The sequence below is a fragment of the Giraffa tippelskirchi genome, chromosome X (assembly GCF_054371585.1).
Source record: "Giraffa tippelskirchi isolate mGirTip1 chromosome X, T2T-mGirTip1v1.2.pri, whole genome shotgun sequence".
In the NCBI taxonomy this organism is placed as follows: Eukaryota; Metazoa; Chordata; class Mammalia; order Artiodactyla; family Giraffidae; genus Giraffa; species Giraffa tippelskirchi.
Genome location: NC_137289.1, coordinates 76003934 through 76016435, shown reverse-complemented (window position 1 = coordinate 76016435; position 12502 = coordinate 76003934).

Genomic DNA, 12502 nt, shown 5'->3' with positions numbered 1-12502 from the left:
AGTTTTCTTTCTACCCATCTTAAAAATCACTTGCTATCACCATTTTTAATTCTGTCTTTAATAAAGTGTACCTCCCTTTGCCAAAGCTGCAACTCTGCTCATGTCCTGATTTCATACCTACCTGCATTCTCTACACTTTTTTCTATCAGTTGAGTCTCCCAGTCGTGTCTGACTCTTTTTGTGACCCCATGGACTGCAGTACGTCCGTCTTCCCTGTCCATCACCAACACCCAGAGCTTTCTCAAACTCATCTCCATCGAATCAGTGAAGCCATCCAAACATCTCATCTTCTGTTGTCCCCTTCTCCTTCTGCTTTCAATCTTCCCCAGCATCAGGGTCTTTTCCAATGAGTCAGTTCTCCTCATCAGGTGGCCAAAGTATTGGAGTTTCAGTTTCACCATCAGTCTTTCCAAAGAATATTCAGGATTGATGTCCTTTTGGATTGACTGGTTTGATCTCACACTCCAAGGGACTCTCAAGAATCTTCTCCAACACCACAGTTCAAAAGCATCAATTCTTCAGCACTCAGATTTCATTATGTTCCAACTCTCACATCCATTCATGACTACTGGAAAAACCATAGCTTTGGCTAGATGGACTTTTTCAGCAAAGTAATGTCTCTGCTTTCTAATATGCTGTCTAGGTTGGTCATAGCTTTTCTTCCAAGGAGCAAGTGTCTTTTAATTTCATGGCTTCAGTAAGCATGTGCAGTGGTTTTGGAGCCCAAGAAAAAAGTCTCTCACTGTTTCCATTGTTTCCCCATCTATTTACCATGAAGTTACGGGACCGGATGCCATGATCTTAGTTTTTGTAATGTTGAGTTTTAGGCCAGCTTTTTCACTCTCCTCTTTCACTTTTGTCAAGAGGCTCTTTAGTTCTTCACTTTCTGTCATAAGAGTGGTGTCATCTGTGTATCTGAGGTTATTGACATTTCTCCCGGCAACCTTGATTCCAGCTTGTGCTTCATCCAGCCTGGCATTTCACATGATGTACTCTGTATTTAAATTAAAAAAGCAGGGTGACAATATACAGCCTTGCAATATTCGTTTCCCAATTTGGAACAAGTCCATTGTTCCATGTCCAGTCCTAACTGTTGCTTTTTGACTTGCGTACAGATTTCTCAGGAGGCAGGTAAGGTGGTCTGGTATTCCCATCGCTTTCAGAATTCAAAGAGTCAAAGGTTTTGACATAGTCAATAAAGCAGAAGTTGATGTTTTTCTGGAACTCTCTTGCTTTTTCGATGATCCAGCAGATGTTGGCAATTTGATCTCTGGTTCCTCTGCTTTTTCTAATCCAACTTGAACATCTGGAAGTTCTCAGATCATGCACTGTTGAAGCCTGGCTTGGAGAATTTTGAGCATTACTTTGCTAGTGTGTGAGATGACTACAATTGTGCAATAGTTTGAACATTCTTTGGCTTTGCCTTTCTTTGGGACTGGAATAAAAACTGACCTTTTCTAGTCCTGTGGCCACTGCTGAGTTTTCCAAATTTTATGGCATACTGAGAACCCCCAGGGAATTTGACTGTGGAGGTCACTGGGATTTGATAACAGGACTTACACAGGACTGGGGAAACAGACTCTTGGAGGGCATAAACAAAACCTTGTGTGCAGCAGGACCCAGGAGAAAGGAGCAGTGACCCCACAAGAGACTGACCCAGACTTGCCTGTGAGTGTCCAGGAGTCTCTGGTGGAGGCATGGGTCAACAGTGGCCTGCTTCAGGGTCAGGGGCACTGAATACAACAGTGGGTGCCCAAGTGCTTTTGAAGGATGTTGCCATTATATTTATTACCTTTACCATAGTTTTGTCTCAGGTCAAACAACAGGGAGATAACACAGCCCCATCCATCAACAGAAAATTGGGTTAAAGATTTACTGAGCATGGCCCCGCCCATCAGAATAAGACCCAGTTTCCAACCACTCCATCCTAAAGGAAATCAGTTCTCAATATTCATTGGAGGGACTGATGCTGAAGCTGAAACTCCAATACTTTGGCCACCTGATGCAAAGAACTGACTCATTTGAAAAGACCCTGATGCTGGGAAAGATTGAAGGCAAGAGGAGAAGGGGACGACAGAGGATGAGATATTTGGATGGCTTCACCGACTCGATGCACATGAGTTTGCGCAAGCTCTAGGAGTTGGGGATGGAGAGGGAAGCCTGGTATGCTGCAGTCCATGGGGTCGCAAAGAGCTGGACACGACTGAGTGACTGAACTGAACAGAACTCCTCCACAGTCAGTCTCTAACATCTGGAAGCCTCCATAAGCCACTTATCCTTATCTGTCAGAGGGCAGACAGAATGAAAACCACACAGAAAACTAATCAAACTGATCACATGGGCCACAGCCTTTTCTAACAATGAAACTATGAGTATGTGTAAGACCACCCAAGACAGACAGGTCACGGTGGAGAGTTCTGACAAAACGTGATCTTCTGGAGAAGGGAATGGCTAACCACTTCAATATTCTTGCCTTGAGAACCCCATGAACAGTATGAAAAGGCAAAACGATATGACACTGAAAGATGAACTCCTCAGGTCACTAGGTGCCCAATATGCTCCTAGAGAAGAGTGGAGAAATAACTCCAGAAAGAATGAAAAGACAGATCCAAAGCAAAAGCAATGCCCAGCTGTGAATGTGACTGGTGATGGAAGTAAAGCTCGATGTTGTAAAGAATAATATTGCGTAGGAACCTGGGATGTTAGTTCTATGCATCAAGGTAAATTGGAAGTGGTCAAACAGGAGGTGGCAAGAGTGAATATCAACATTTTCGGCATCAGTGAATTAAAATGGACTGGAATGGGTGAATTTAATTCAGATGACCATTATATCTACTACTGTGGGCAAGAATCTCTTAGAAGAAATGGAATAGCCCTCATAGTCAACAAAAGAGTCTGAAATGTGGAACTTGGGTACAATTTCAAAAACGACAGAATGATCTCTGTTCATTTCCAAGCAAATCATTCAATATCACAGTAATCCAAGTCTATGCACCAACCACCAATGCTGAAGAAGCTAAAGTTGAATGGTTCTGTGAAGACCTACAAGACCTTTTAGAACTAACACCAAAAATTTAAAAAAAAAATGTCCTTTTCATCATAGTGTCTTCCCTGATAGTTCAATATAAGTAACACCAAAAAAAGATGCCCTTTTCATCATAGGGGCTTCCCTGATATCTCAGTAGCTGCTGCTGCTAAGTCGCTTCAGTCGTGTCCGACTCTGTGCGACCCCATAGATGGCAGCCCACCAGGCTCCACCATCCCTGGGATTCTCCAGGCAAGAACACTGGAGTGGGTTGCCATTTCCTTCTCCAGTGCATGAAAGGGAAAAGTGAAAGTGAAGTTGCTCAGTCGTGTCCGACTCTTAACGACCCCATGGACTGTAGCCTACCAGGCTCCTCTGTCCATGGGATTTTCCAGGCAAGAGTACTGGAGTGGGTTGCTATTTCCTTCTCCAGTAGAATTAACACCAAAAAAGGATGTTCTTTTCATCATAGGGGCTTCCCAGATAGATCAATCGATAAAGAATCCACCTGCAATGCAGGAGACCTGGGTTCAATCTCTGGGTTGGGAAGATCCCCTGGAGAAGGGAAAGGCTACCCACTCCAGTATTCCGGCCTAGAGAATACCATGGACTGTATAGTCCATGGGGTCGCAAAGAGTTGGACGTGACTGAGCGACTTTCACATGTTTCATCATAGGGGACTGGAATGCAAAAGTAGGAAGTCAAAAGACACCTGGAGTAATAGACAAGTTTGGCCTTGGAGTACAAAATGAAACACGGCAAAGACTAACAGAGTTTGGCCAAGAGAACGCACTAATCATAGCAAACACCCTCTTCCAACAACACAAGAGACTACGCTACACATGAACATCACCAGGTGGTCAATACCGAAATCAGATTGATAATATTCTTTGCAGCCAAAGATGGAGAAGCTCAATACAGTCAGCAAAAACAAGACCAGGCGCTGACTGTGGCTCAGATCATGAACTCCTTACTGCAAAATTCAGACTTAAATTGAAGAAACTACGGAAAACCACTAGACCATTCAGGTATGACCTAAATCAAATCCCCTACAAATTATACAGAGGAAGTGACAAATAGATTCAAGAGATTAGATCTGATAGACAGGGTGCTTGAAGAAATATGGATGGAGGTTCATGACGTTGTACAATGAGGCAATGATCAAGACCATCCCCAAGAAAAAGAAATGCAAAAGGCAAAATGGTTGTCTGAGGAGGCCTTACAAATAGCTGAGAAAAGAAGAGAAGCTAAAGGCAAAGGAGAAAAGGAAAGATATACTCATCTGAATGCAGAGATCCAAAGAATAGCAAGGAGAGATAAGAAAGCCTTCCTCAATGATCAATGCAAAGAAACAGAGGAAAACAATAGAATGGGAAAGACTAGAGATCTCTTCAAGAAAATTAGAGATATCAATGGAACATTTCATGCAAAGATGGGCTCAGTAAAGGACAGAAATGGTATGGACCTAACAGAAGCAGAAGACATTAAGAAAAGGTGTCAAGAATACACAGAAGAACTGTACAAAAAAGATCTTCATGACCCAGATAATCACTATGGTGTGATCACTCACCTAGAGCCAGACAAGCTGGAATGCATAGTCACGTGGGCTTAATTAATTCTCAAATTCGATCTTCAATTTGTTTCTCTTCTGCTTGCAAACATTCTCAGGTTTCTCCCTATCTTAAAACACATTTCTTGAATTTGATAATTCTTTCAAAACACCATCACCCTCTTTTCTTTTGTCAGTTTTTAAAAACACATTTCTTTTTTTTTTTTTAATAAATTTATTTATTTTAGTTGGGGGCCAATCACTTCATAACATTGCAATAGTTTTTGCCATACATTGACATGAATCAGCCATGGGTTTACATGTGTTCCCCCTCCTGGACCCCCCACCCACATCCCTCCCCATCCCATCCTTCTGGATCATCCCATTGCCCCGGCCCTGAGCCCTTGTCTCATGCATCGAACATGGAATGGTGTTCTCTTTCACATAGGATAATATACATGTTTCAATGCTATTCTCCCAGAACGTCCCACCCTCACCTTCTCCCTCAGAGTCCATAAAATTGTTCCATGCATCTGTGTCTCTTATTCTGTCTCGCATATAGGGTTATCGTTACCATCTTTCAAATTCCATATATATGCATTAGTATACTGTATTGTTTTTCTTTCTGGCTTACTTCACTCTGTATAATGGGCTCCAGTTTCATCCATCTCAGTAGAACCGATTCAAATGTATTTTTTTTAATGGCTGAGTAATATTCCATTGTGTATATGTACCACAGCTTCCTTATCCATTCGTCTGCTGATGGACATCTAGGTTGCTTCCATGTCCTGGCTATTGTAAACAGTGCTGCGATGAACATTGGGGTACCCGCGTCTCTTTCAATTCTGGTTTCCTCGGTGTATATGCCCAGCAGTGGGATTGCTGGGTCATATGGCAGTTCTATTCCCAGTTTTTTAAGGAATCTCCACACTGTTCTCCATAGTGGCTGTACTAGTTTGCATTCCCACCAACAGTGTAAGAGGGTTCCCTTTTCTCCACACCCTCTCCAGCATTTATTGCTTGTAGACTTTTGGATAGCAGCCATTCTGACTGGTGTGAAATGATACCTCATTGTGGTTTTGATTTGCATTTCTCTAATAATGAGTGATGTTGAGCATCTTGTCATGTGTTTGTTAGCCATCTGTATGTCTTCTTTGGAGAAATGTCTGTTTAGTTCTTTGGCCCATTTTTTGATTGGGTGGTTTATTTTTCGGGAATTCAGCTGCAGAAGTTGCTTGTATATTTTTGATATTAATTGTTTGTCTGTTGCTTCATTTGCTATTATTTTCTCCCATTCTGAAGGCTGTCTTTTCACCTTGTTTATAGTTTCCTTTGTTGTGCAAAAGCTTTTAATTTTAATTAGGTCCCATTTGTTTATTTTTGCTTTTATTTCCAATATTCTGGGAGGTGGGTCATGGAGGATCCTGCTGTGATTTATGTCGGAGAGTGTTTTGCCTATGTTTTCCTCTAGGAGTTTTATTGTTTCTGGTCTTACATTTAGATCTTTAATCCATTTTGAGTTTATTTTTGTGTACGGTGTTAGGAAATGTTCTAGTTTCATTCTTTTACAAGTGGTTGACCAGTTTTCCCAGCACCACTTGTTAAAGAGATTGTCTTTTCTCCATTGAATATTCTTGCCTCCTTTGTCGAAGATAAGGTGTCCATAGGTGCGTGGGTTTATCTCTGGGCTTTCTATTTTGTTCCATTGATCTATATTTCTATCTTTGTGCCAGTACCATACTGTCTTGATGACTGTGGCTTTGTAGTAGAGCCTGAAGTCAGGCAGGTTGATTCCTCCAGTTCCATTCTTCTTCCTCAAGATTGCTTTGGCTATTCGAGGTTTCTTATATTTCCATACAAATTGTGAGATGATTTGTTCTAGTTCTGTGAAAAATACCATTGGTAGCTTGATAGGGATTGCATTGAATCTATAGATTGCTTTGGGTAGTATACTCATTTTCACTATATTAATTCTTCCAATCCATGAACACGGTATATTTCTCCATCTGTTTGTGTCCTCTTTGATTTCTTTCATCAGTGTTTTATAGTTTTCTATATATAAGTCTTTTGTTTCTTTAGGTAGATATATTCCTAAGTATTTTATTCTTTTTGATGCAATGGTGAATGGTATTGTTTCCTTAATTTCTCTTTCTGTTTTCTCATTATTGGAGTATAGGAATGCAAGGGATTTCTGTGTGTTAATTTTATATCCTGCAACTTTACTATATTCATTGATCAACTCTAGTAATTTTCTAGTAGAGTCTTTAGGGTTTTCTATGTAGAGAATCATGTCGTCTGCAAACAGTGAGAGTTTTACTTCTTCTTTTCCTATCTGTATTCCTTTTATTTCTTTTTCAGCTCTGATTGCTGTGGCCAAAACTTCCAAAACTATGTTGAATAGTAGTGGTGAAAGTGGGCATCCTTGCCTTGTTCCTGACTTTAGGGGAAATGCTTTCGATTTTTCACCATTGAGGATAATGTTTGCTGTGGGTTTGTCATATATAGCTTTTATTATGTTGAGATATGTTCCTTCTATTCCTGCTTTCTGGAGGGTTTTAATCATAAATGGATGCTGAATTTTGTCAAAGGCTTTTTCTGCATCTATTGAGATAACCATATGGTTTTTTTCTTTCAATTTGTTAATGTGGTGTATTACATTGATTGATTTGCGGATGTTAAAAAAACCTTGCATTCCTGGGATAAAGCCCACTTGGTCATGATGTATGATCTTTTTAATATGATGTTGGATTCTGTTTGCTAGAATTTTATTAAGGATTTTTGCATCTATGTTCATCAGTGATATTGGCCTGTAGTTTTCCTTTTTTGTGACATCTTTGTCTGGTTTTGGAATTAGGGTGATGGTGGCCTCATAGAATGAGTTTGGAAGTTTACCATCTTCTGCAATTTTCTGGAAGAGTTTGAGTAGGATAGGTGTTAGCTCTTCTCTAAATTTTTGGTAGAATTCCGCTGTGAAGCCGTCTGGTCCTGGGCTTTTGTTTGCTGGAAGATTTCTGATTACAGTTTCAATTTCCGTGCTTGTGATGGGTCTGTTAAGATCTTCTATTTCTTCCTGGTTCACTTTTGGAAAGTTATACTTTTCTAAGAATTTGTCCATTTCTTCCAAGTTGTCCATTTTATTGGCATATAGCTGTTGGTAGTAGTCTCTTATGATCCTTTGTATTTCTGTGGAGTCTGTTGTGATCTCTCCATTTTCATTTCTAATTTTGTTGATCTGATTCTTCTCCCTTTGTTTCTTGATGAGTCTGGCTAATGGCTTATCAATTTTGTTTATCTTCTCGAAAAACCAGGTTTTAGTTTTGTTGATTTTTGCTATGGTCTCTTTTGTTTCTTTTGCATTTATTTCTGCCCTAATTTTTAAGATTTCTTTCCTTCTACTGACCCTGGGGTTTTTCATTTCTTCCTTCTCTAGTTGCTTTAGGTGTAGAGTTAGTTGATTTATTTGATTTTTTTCTTGTTTCTTGAGGTACGCCTGTATTGCTATGAACCTTCCCCTTAGTATTGCTTTTACCGTGTCCCATAGGTTTTGGGTTGTTGTGTTTTCATTTTCATTCGTTTCCATGCATAATTTTATTTCTTTTTTGATTTCTTCTGTGATTTGTTGGTTATTCAGAAGCGTGTTGTTTAGCCTCCATATGTTGGAACTTTTAATTGTTTTTTTCCTGTAATTGAGGTCTAATCTTACTGCATTGTGGTCAGAGAAGATGGCTGGGATGATTTCAATTTTTTTGAATTTACCAAGGCTAGATTTATGGCCCAGGATGTGATCTATCCTGGAGAAAGTTCCATGTGCACTTGAGAAAAAGGTAAAATTGATTGTTTTGGGGTGGAAAGTCCTGTAAATATCAATTAAATCTAATTTGTCTATTGTATCATTTAAAGTTTGTGTTTCCTTGTTAATTTTCTGTTTAGTTGATCTATCCATATGCGTGAGTGGAGTATTAAAGTCTCCCAGTATTATTGTGTTATTGTTAATTTCCCCTTTCATACTTGTTAGTATTTGCCTTATATATTGTGGTGCTCCTATGTTGGGTGCATATATATTTATGATTGTTACGTCTTCTTCTTGAATTGAACCTTTGATCTTTATGTAGTGTCCTTCTTTGTCCCTTTTCACATCCTTTATTTTAAAGTCTATTTTATCTGAAATGAGTATTGCGACTCCTGCTTTCTTTTGGTCTCCGTTTGCATGGAATATGTTTTTCCATCCTTTCACTTTCAGCCTGTGTGTGTCTCTAGTTTTGAGGTGGGTCTCTTGTAGACAGCATATATAGGGGTCTTGTTTTTGTATCCATTCAGCAACCCTTTGTCTTTTGGTTGGGGCATTCAACCCATTTACATTTAAGGTAATTATTGATAAGTATGATCCCGTTGCCATTTACTTTGTTGTTTTGAGTTCGTGTTGAAACATCCTTTCTGTGTTTCCTGTTTAGAGAAGATCCTTTAGCATTTGCTGGAGAGCTGGTTTGGTGGTGCTGAATTCCCTCAGCTCTTGCTTGTCTGTAAAGCTTTTGAATTCTCCTTCATATCTGAATGAAATCCTTGCTGGTTACAGTAATCTGGGTTGTAGATTATTCTCTTTCATTACTTTAAGTATGTCCTGCCATTCCCTTCTAGCCTGAAGAGTTTCTATTGAAAGATCAGCTGTTATCCTTATGGGGATCCCCTTGTGTGTTATTTGTTGTTTTTCCCTTGCTGCTTTTAATAAAAACACATTTCTTATAATCAATTTCCCTGAACATATTCTGTGTTTGTCGTCTCCTTGCCCATCACCCCCATATTCATATATGGAAATCCTACTCCTTTTTCAAAATCTGTCTCAAATACTACCTTCCTCCTTATCTCTGCAAATAAATACAAATTATTTCTCCTCTGACCTACTACCACTATGACCAGGGCAGCTGTTATCATTGGGTACTCTATCTGGTGGGGGCTTCATTTTCATAATTCATTTGATCTTTACAACAACCCTGTGAGGCAACAATTATTTACTCAATAAAATAACTTTTATTCATGCTACAAAAGTAAAACAATGCAAATAATATAAGCAACCATAATCCATCTGTCAATTCATCCCTTTCCTTCGGCAGGGAGGTACTGGCCGGGGCAGTGGGGTCGGGGGGAGAAGGTCCCCACTCTGTACATGAGAACTTGATGCATGAGAGAATCTGGCCATGATCACAGTGCAAAAGCCTGGAAAAAAGCATGAAGGCTCCTCATAGCCTCCAGGAAGCAAAGTCTCAGCCTCGTGACTGGTGACTGACAGCAGACGAGCAGGCAGGCCTTCAACTCAGAGCCTGGGCTGGAGGTTCCACGTCCCAGAGGCTGGCAGGCAGCTCTGCAGGGCCCTGGGCCGGCCTGTCGCCTTATTCCAAGCCACTGCTCTGGGCTCTCCCCCTTCTCCCAGGGGCTGACCCCATCCTGGACAGTAGTGATCAGGCCACCCCTACCCCATGCCGCCCTGAAGAACGACTGCAGCATATGGCTTGGGAAAAAGGCTGCCACAGATCCTGCTTTACAAATATGCTCCCCTCCTCCAGACCTGCCCCATCACTTGGCTGGCCCTGCACATGCCCAGCTGGCTCTCTCCACTGCGGCCCAGTCCTGAAGGATTATCCTCCACTGGAATCCGCCTCTGCAGGCTCCGGCCACGCTGGAGCCTCCCTACCTTCCCTATAATACCTTGCTGTTTGCTTTTGGTTTTTGGAAGATATTATGGTTTATTCCTTTTTAATTATAAAAAATAATATATGATCATTGTAATATATATAAAAAAGAAATATAAAAAATAAACACTGCTATTTCCCCAACTCCTCTCCATATGCATTCCACTGATATAACCAATGTCCAAAATCACTGCAGATGGTGACTGCAGCCATGAAATTAAAAGACGCTTGCCCCTTGGAAGGAAAGTTATGACCAACCTAGACAGCATATTAAAAAGCAGAGACATTACTTTGCCAACAAAGATTCATCTAGTCAAAGCCATGGTTTTTCCAGTAGTCATGTATGGATGTGAGAGTTGGACTATAAAGAAAGCTGAGTGCCGAAGAATTGATGCTTTTAAACTGTGGTGTTGGAGAAGACTCTTGAGAGTCCCTTGGACAGCAAGATGATCCAACCAGTCCATCCTAAAGGAAATCAGTCCTGAATATTCATTGGAAGGAATGATGATGAAGCTGAAACTCCAATACTTTCGCCGCTTGATGTGAAGAACTGACTCATTGGAAAAGATTGAATGCAAGAGGGGAAGGGGACGACAGAGGATGAGATGGTTGGATGGCATCACCAACTCAAAGGACATGAGTTTGAGTAAACTCTGGGAGTTGGTTATGGACAGGGAGGCCTGGCATGCTGTAGTCCATGGGGTTGCAAAGAGTCAGACACGACTGAGCAACTGAACTGAACTGAACTGAACTGAACTGAACCAATGTCCTCAGTCTGGCATGTGCTTTTCTACAACTTTCTCTTACAAACATGGGTTCATATTATACACATTACTTTTAAAATTACATTTTAACTTAATAAGATATATTTTACACCCATCCAGGTCAAGATATAGAGATAGAATGCACTCTTTTTTTCTAGAGTCTCAAAGTCTGTAGTTTAGATACACTACCAATGTATTCCACTATTGGATGTTTATTTAGATCAGTTCAAATTTTTGTACTATTAAAAGTCAGGCTGTTGCATATTATATCCTGATATATGCAGGATATATAGCAGGACTTTTGTTCCTATACTACCAATAATAAGTCAGTAACTTTTAAACTGAGTTCCAATCATAACCTGAATGTGGCTTTCCTTGAAAGGAACTAAATGAGTTTTAATATTTGTATGGATGAGTGTCTGGGAACAACCAAAGTTTCATTATCTGTTAACTGAGGATAATAAGGGTAAATTATATTCTAACCTCATAGGAAAATTAACTATTATAATAATGCAGTCACAATTACTGATCAGTTGCTTTCTGACTAGCTGATCTGACTGCTACTCAGTCTTGGCTCTTTGTGATCCCCTACTATAGCCAGCCAGGTGCTTCTATCCATGGGATTATTCTTGCAAGAATACTGGAGTGGGTTGCCATTTTCTCTTCCAGGGGCTCTTCCCAATCCAGGGATTGAACATGTGTCTCCTGTTACTCCTGCATTGGCAGGCAGATTCTTTACCACTGAGCCACAAGGGAAGTATTTTCAGACTATAATAAAGTACTGATATATGAAACAGCCCTTTCCTTCTAAGAGCTTTCAGGAAATTCATTTTTTCTTCTTACCTCACCTTGGTTCTTTGCCTGCTTTATCTTCATAGCTTGGCCCACTCTTGACTAAAGTATATCTATTTTAAAACAGATGTACTAGTAGAAAGTGAAACTTCATGGAAGATTTTTTTTTTACCTAAAAGGTAATAGGGCTCTGGATGCAAGAAGAAATAGGATCAATTTAATTGGAGTTGAGAGACAGAAAACATTATATGCAATTAATTTCTGTTGAATTACATTAATTTGGAATAAGAAAGTTAGTCAAATGGCAAACTTATGTGCCTACATAAAATACAATTGATTTAATTTTTTAAAAATTAGCTTATTTATCTATTTTTTAACTTTACAATATTGTATTTGTTTTGCCATACATTGACATGAATCCACCATGGGTGTACATGTTTTCCCCTTCCAAAACCTCCCTCCCACCTCCCTTCCCATCCCATCCTTCTGGGTCATCCCAGTGCACCAGCCCTGAGCACCCTGAATCATGCATCGAACCTGGACTGGGATTCGTTTCACATATAATAATTTACATGCTTCAGTGCCATTCTCCCATGTCATCCTGCCCTCGTCCTCTCCCATAGAGTCCATAATACTGTTCTATTTATCTGTGTCTCTTTTGATGTCTCGCATACAGGGTTATCCTTTT